We start from the raw sequence: 5,125 nt of genomic DNA on the forward strand, positions 1-5,125 counted from the left end.
ACCGGCCAGCCACCACACTCAGTTATTTCTGGAAGTTCGCGCAATGCACTTCAATGCTACGGGTTGTTGTGGTGGCGCCCTCAATTGGTTTCGCTTACAACAAATACGGCAGTAATATAAGAAAAAAACAAACAAACAAACAAACAAACGCATATATGTACATAACAATCGTATAATAGAAATAAAAGTGCACATTTGTGTGTGTATGTACTTAGTACAAAAATATAGAAAATGCTCAGCAGGCGTGTGTAGTGTGTGTGGAGCAAGTGCGTCGAGATTTACTAAACTTATTATGGTTAAATTTGTAGTATGTATAATGTGCGCCATGATGTGTTTTAAAAGAATCGCACCTTAGTTTACGATTTTATTTGGTTCAATAAGTGTGTGCAAAACGAGTATGTTTATGGAAAGGATATAAGGTCCTAAAATGTGTTTAAATAAATATTAGTGATACTATATTTTCATAAGAAATGCAAAAAACTATAAAGAAATAATAATTTCATCAATTTGAGTTGTGTACCTACACATTTATAAAGTGAATGCTATCGTTACCATTGATCAATGATCAGATGTACATCTCTACAAATGTATCTCTTCGAACGTCAGTAGCTGCTGTTGTTGTAAAATGCGTTGGTGGTCTTCCTTTTTATTGAACTTTTTCGTACGCACATTTTTGCATATATATGTACAAACTCAATGTATATATACACTTTAGGGGGGTCCTTAAAAAATCAAATTACCGTTTTTTTTTTAATCTCACCCCCTCAATTGATAATACCAGGGTCACAGATATCACATAGAAATTTTTGCCCCGATTGGAGACGGTTAAGGCGTGTCGCAAAGGGATCAAAGGCCAGATGCCTCTATGGAGACTCAAAAAATTTTTTCATTTAATACCCAAAATCGATACTACTAAAGTCGAAGGTATCACATAGAAATTTTTGCCCCGATTGGAGTCGGTTAAGACGTCTTCATAGGGTAATTTGAACTTTGACCACTTTGTGCGCCACGCCTTAACCGAATCCAAATGGGGCCAAAAATTATATATGTATGTGCAGGTATGACATACATACATTTTGAGCATACAATACATACATTTTGAGCAGCTTTATTCCCGCGCTTTCTTCGCGCATCTCTTCCAATATCTTAATTCTCTGCTCAAACGCTTTGTTGTTGTCGCTATTTCGCATATTTCACGAGCATCCTAATGTATGTAAAATGTACTATAAATATGTACATATATATGTATGCATGTTCTATATATCGCATACTTACTACAAAGTGAATTTTATTGTTTATGTCTACACTGAAAGTCACTTGATTAGGGTTTGATCCTTAGTATTGGCAGTTTTCCGTTTGTTTATTTGATATCTAAAAATTTTTTGTGAAAATATAGCATATACTCTTAACCATCCGTTAGGCGGACGGGTCAGCCCAGACCTTTTTCTACTTTACTTATAAAGTAAACGTATTGTAAATGAGATAGCTATTTGAAATCTTTTGAATTTTTCCTAAAATTTTATTAGCCAGCCTCCAATAAAAGGATAGTTACAAGGACAGCAAAGCATCCTTAACATCACATTTGTACCTAATGGGTCCAGCCAGACACCGTGCGAGAGTCAATTTTCCACACAAAAAAAAAAAAAAAAATGTATGTATGTAGGTACTCGCGAAACTGCGAGCAAAATATGGTAAAACTGATTTTGTAGTCCTTTTTAATCTGATGTAAGGATTTTTTAAAGACTTTCAAGGATAGATATGATTAATGCAAAAAAAATAAACTTAGTGTAATGTAGGATCACAATGCGGGAATCAAATGAAAGAAAAAATTCTGTGGAACTGAAAAAAAATTTGGTGAACAATGACATTATCCTTCAATGTTTTTAATAGTTATTTTTGAAAAAAAAATATACATATATATTTTAAGGACTAATATGTATACTGCAACACCGTGGAATTTGGTCTTTCTAACTTTATCAGGCCCACCAAAAAAAACCATGCAAATCCGATTTTCAAACTTTGTACAAATTTCGCAAATTTTCACCAAAATTTCAGATTTTTTTGAGCAAAAAGTTTTATAGCCGGCCATTCAATTCTAGTGCAAGTTTAAGTGGTTGTAAAACACCATTGATTTTTTTTAATTTTTCTTTTGTCGAGCATACTCTCTATGAAAGAAAAGGCGTGACACCGTAAAAAAAATTAAAAAAATCACCGATATTTTGCAGCTACTTGAAACGTACATTTCATTGTACTAAAATTGAATGGGCTACAAATCTGCATACCAAAAATCTTATTAACTTATATACTGCCGGTCACTTAAATAGGGGCGGCCTTTTTTGATTTTTTTTTTTAATTTGTTTAAAGATTGAAAATCGGATTTACATTGTTTTCGTTAAAGAATATGTGATATTTAAAAAAAAAAAAAATATGAATATTAAATAAACAAAAGGAAAACCGCCGATACCAATCAAGTGACCGGCTGTGTATGTATGTATGTACATATGTAGATATGAAAATGTATACGCTTATTGCTGGAATGCCTATTGGCACTCGCTATCCGCGTGTAATACAATTATTAACGTACAACAACAAATCAAAACAAAAAATATGAAGTATTTAAATGGCGTGTAAATACAAAGAAATTGTTGAGATAAAAAACATATTTAAATTTTTGTAAATACTTACATACATATCGGGCTCTCACCGCCAAAAAGACTTAAGCGAAATTTTGTAAAAAATTTGTTTTTTTTTTTGATGCAGAAATACTACGTTATAGAAGTTATAAGATAACTAAAGCAGTAACATATTATATTGTCCTGCAGGGTATGCATTATGGTTGCTCCTCCACCCCTCTTTTTCTATTAAATCCGAAACCTGGACTAAAAAAAAAAATAGTAACAGTTACTACCGCCATCCAGGAAATTGTTGGACGCAGTAAGACAAGAAATACGTGCGATCTTGTGACGTTTATTATAGCTGAAATGTAAAGGAGCACAAATACGGCGTCGGATTAGTGGTGGTAAAAAGACTCAGTTGCAGACTATTGCCGTTTATTACTCTGAATGAGTAGCTTGCTACAATCCGATTCAAAGCGTGAGTCTTCAACACTTTGTTCATTTACGCCCAGGTCCCGACGGAGAAGGCTTAGGTGACCTAGGGTCTCTTCTATGAGCGTTTGGAGCGCACAGAATAGGCAAGGAAGGTATCGTTGTGAGGCAAAAGCGTGCGTCCAGCAAGGAAAGGAAAGCTCAACATCGTAAATGTGTAATCACAACAGACGACCGAGTACTCTTTAACAAACCGACATATGCAAGTCGTGGAACCATACTTGCCGGCATTACATATCGCCACTTCCACCAAAGAAGTAGTCGGATTTCAGGGAACCATAACGAAAAAAAACGCCCAAAAATTGTATCAGAAACTTAGGAAACTTGCGGGAAGGTTTCAAGACCAGGGCGAACATCTATGTATATGAACAGCATGGGCGATCTTGTGACCAGTGGTGAAGATGGTCCCCAACCCCCAGTCTATGACAATGGAATCGTTGCCCCATCGCGCGATTATGACGAAATACGAACATAAATTTTGCGGCTGAAAAATAACAAAGCTACTGAAGCTGAGGGGGATGAATTGATAAGATACATGCACCAACTTCTATGGAAAATACGGTCTGACGAAAGAGTCAACTACCGCGGTAGCAGCCTTTTGAACATCGGCCACACGGTCTTATTGTGCAACGTTCTGATTGGGCCTTCTCACTGTAGCTTTAGTCCAGGTACATATATCCACCACAAATCAGGTGTATGCATATTAGGGTGGTCCAAAAATTCATGTGAAAAAGTAAAGTCGGAATTTTTATGCTCTCACCGCCTAGGATTCTTCTATGCCGAAAAAATGTATACCCTTATTTTTTTATTTTGAAATCAAAAAATATTGGAGGTCACTCAAAGCGCCCAAAGTTTTATACTATGTATTTTATATGGGAAAAACAGCTCTTCGTAGAAATGGTAAATAATAATAATACCCAATTGTTGATTTAACAATTTTTTCATGGAAACTATAATTTATAGGTCCACCAAAAACCACAAAAGCCCAGAAAAATGGCTAAAAAAACAATTGCGTATTGTTATTGAAAGTTTCCTGAAGAGGACCAGAGTTTACCGATCGAAAAATATTGACTTTCAAGAATTCTATACCATTTCTACGAAAAAATTTATTTTTCCCATGTAAAAATGTGATTATTACTACATTTAAACTTAATTTTTAATTGCGTTTAATCTCCTACCTTGGCGGCCTCCACCTTTGCGACCTATTCGGATGTTGTGAACAACTCAAATGTGTATTTTGTTATTTCAGGTGTGGATCTTCGGTGAATTTCAGTGAAAATAATACAAATATACGAAATCAAGTAATTACTTTTCCGTTAAACAAATTTGTAACAAATTCGCAATAAAACATTATTTCAAAAGCATAAAAAACAATCAAATCAACAAACAAATAAATAAACCAGAAATAGTGCCGGTATACGCAAGAAATATTTTATATAACTTAACGCGCGACTTACTATATACTTACATACATACATATGTATGTATAGCTCATTCTACAAAATAAAAACGTTTAAATCAAAATTTCAAACATTGCAAAAAATGGAAAACATTTTAAATATCGTAAAATACTTATGTGAGTAACTGTTCAAGTACTTCATGCGAACAATTGCGCTGAAAAAATTTTTCAATTCGAATGCGTAAAAAATATTAAAACAAAAAAAAATCATTTACTTTTTGCAGAAAAATGTAGTCTGCATTGCACATATTTTTTTAACAACAGACAACAAGAGAAAAATACTACGCGGCGCGGCAACAGAATTTTCTCATTTACATACATACATATATACCTACATTCATGCATTCTCTAATACTTATGTATGTATTAAGTAATTCCTACGAAAAGTGTATGCCAATATCCTAAATCGCAACGTTCAACCGTCCAACGCAATAAAACTGATGATTTGTTATTTGTTAAGCAAAAACAATTGAAATCTGCAAAATATCAACTAAAATATTTGCCATACAAACACACTTAACCCATCTACACTCGCACTTCGATTCTCAAAAAAAAAAGA

At 34.0% G+C, this 5,125-nt stretch overlaps 1 protein-coding gene across 8 annotated transcripts in view; it reads left to right on the forward strand.

Annotated features, from left to right (window-relative positions):
- Positions 1 to 7: 7 nt before the first annotated feature.
- Positions 8 to 5,125, forward strand: part of LOC108367360 (protein 60A-like) — a 14,532-nt gene continuing 9,414 nt past the window's right edge. The window contains exons 1-2 of one of the 8 annotated variants that reach the window (XM_017621954.1): positions 8 to 395; positions 4,938 to 5,125. The gene's annotated coding sequence lies outside the window, so the exon portion shown is untranslated. The remainder of the gene's footprint in view (positions 396 to 4,937) is intronic. The other 7 variants (XM_017621957.1, XM_017621959.1, XM_017621960.1 and 4 more) reach the window with 7 other exon arrangements.

The sequence above is a fragment of the Rhagoletis zephyria genome, unplaced genomic scaffold (genome assembly GCF_001687245.7).
Source record: "Rhagoletis zephyria isolate East Lansing unplaced genomic scaffold, Rhagoletis_zephyria_1.1 Rzeph_scaffold_02650, whole genome shotgun sequence".
NCBI lineage: Eukaryota > Metazoa > Arthropoda > Insecta > Diptera > Tephritidae > Rhagoletis > Rhagoletis zephyria.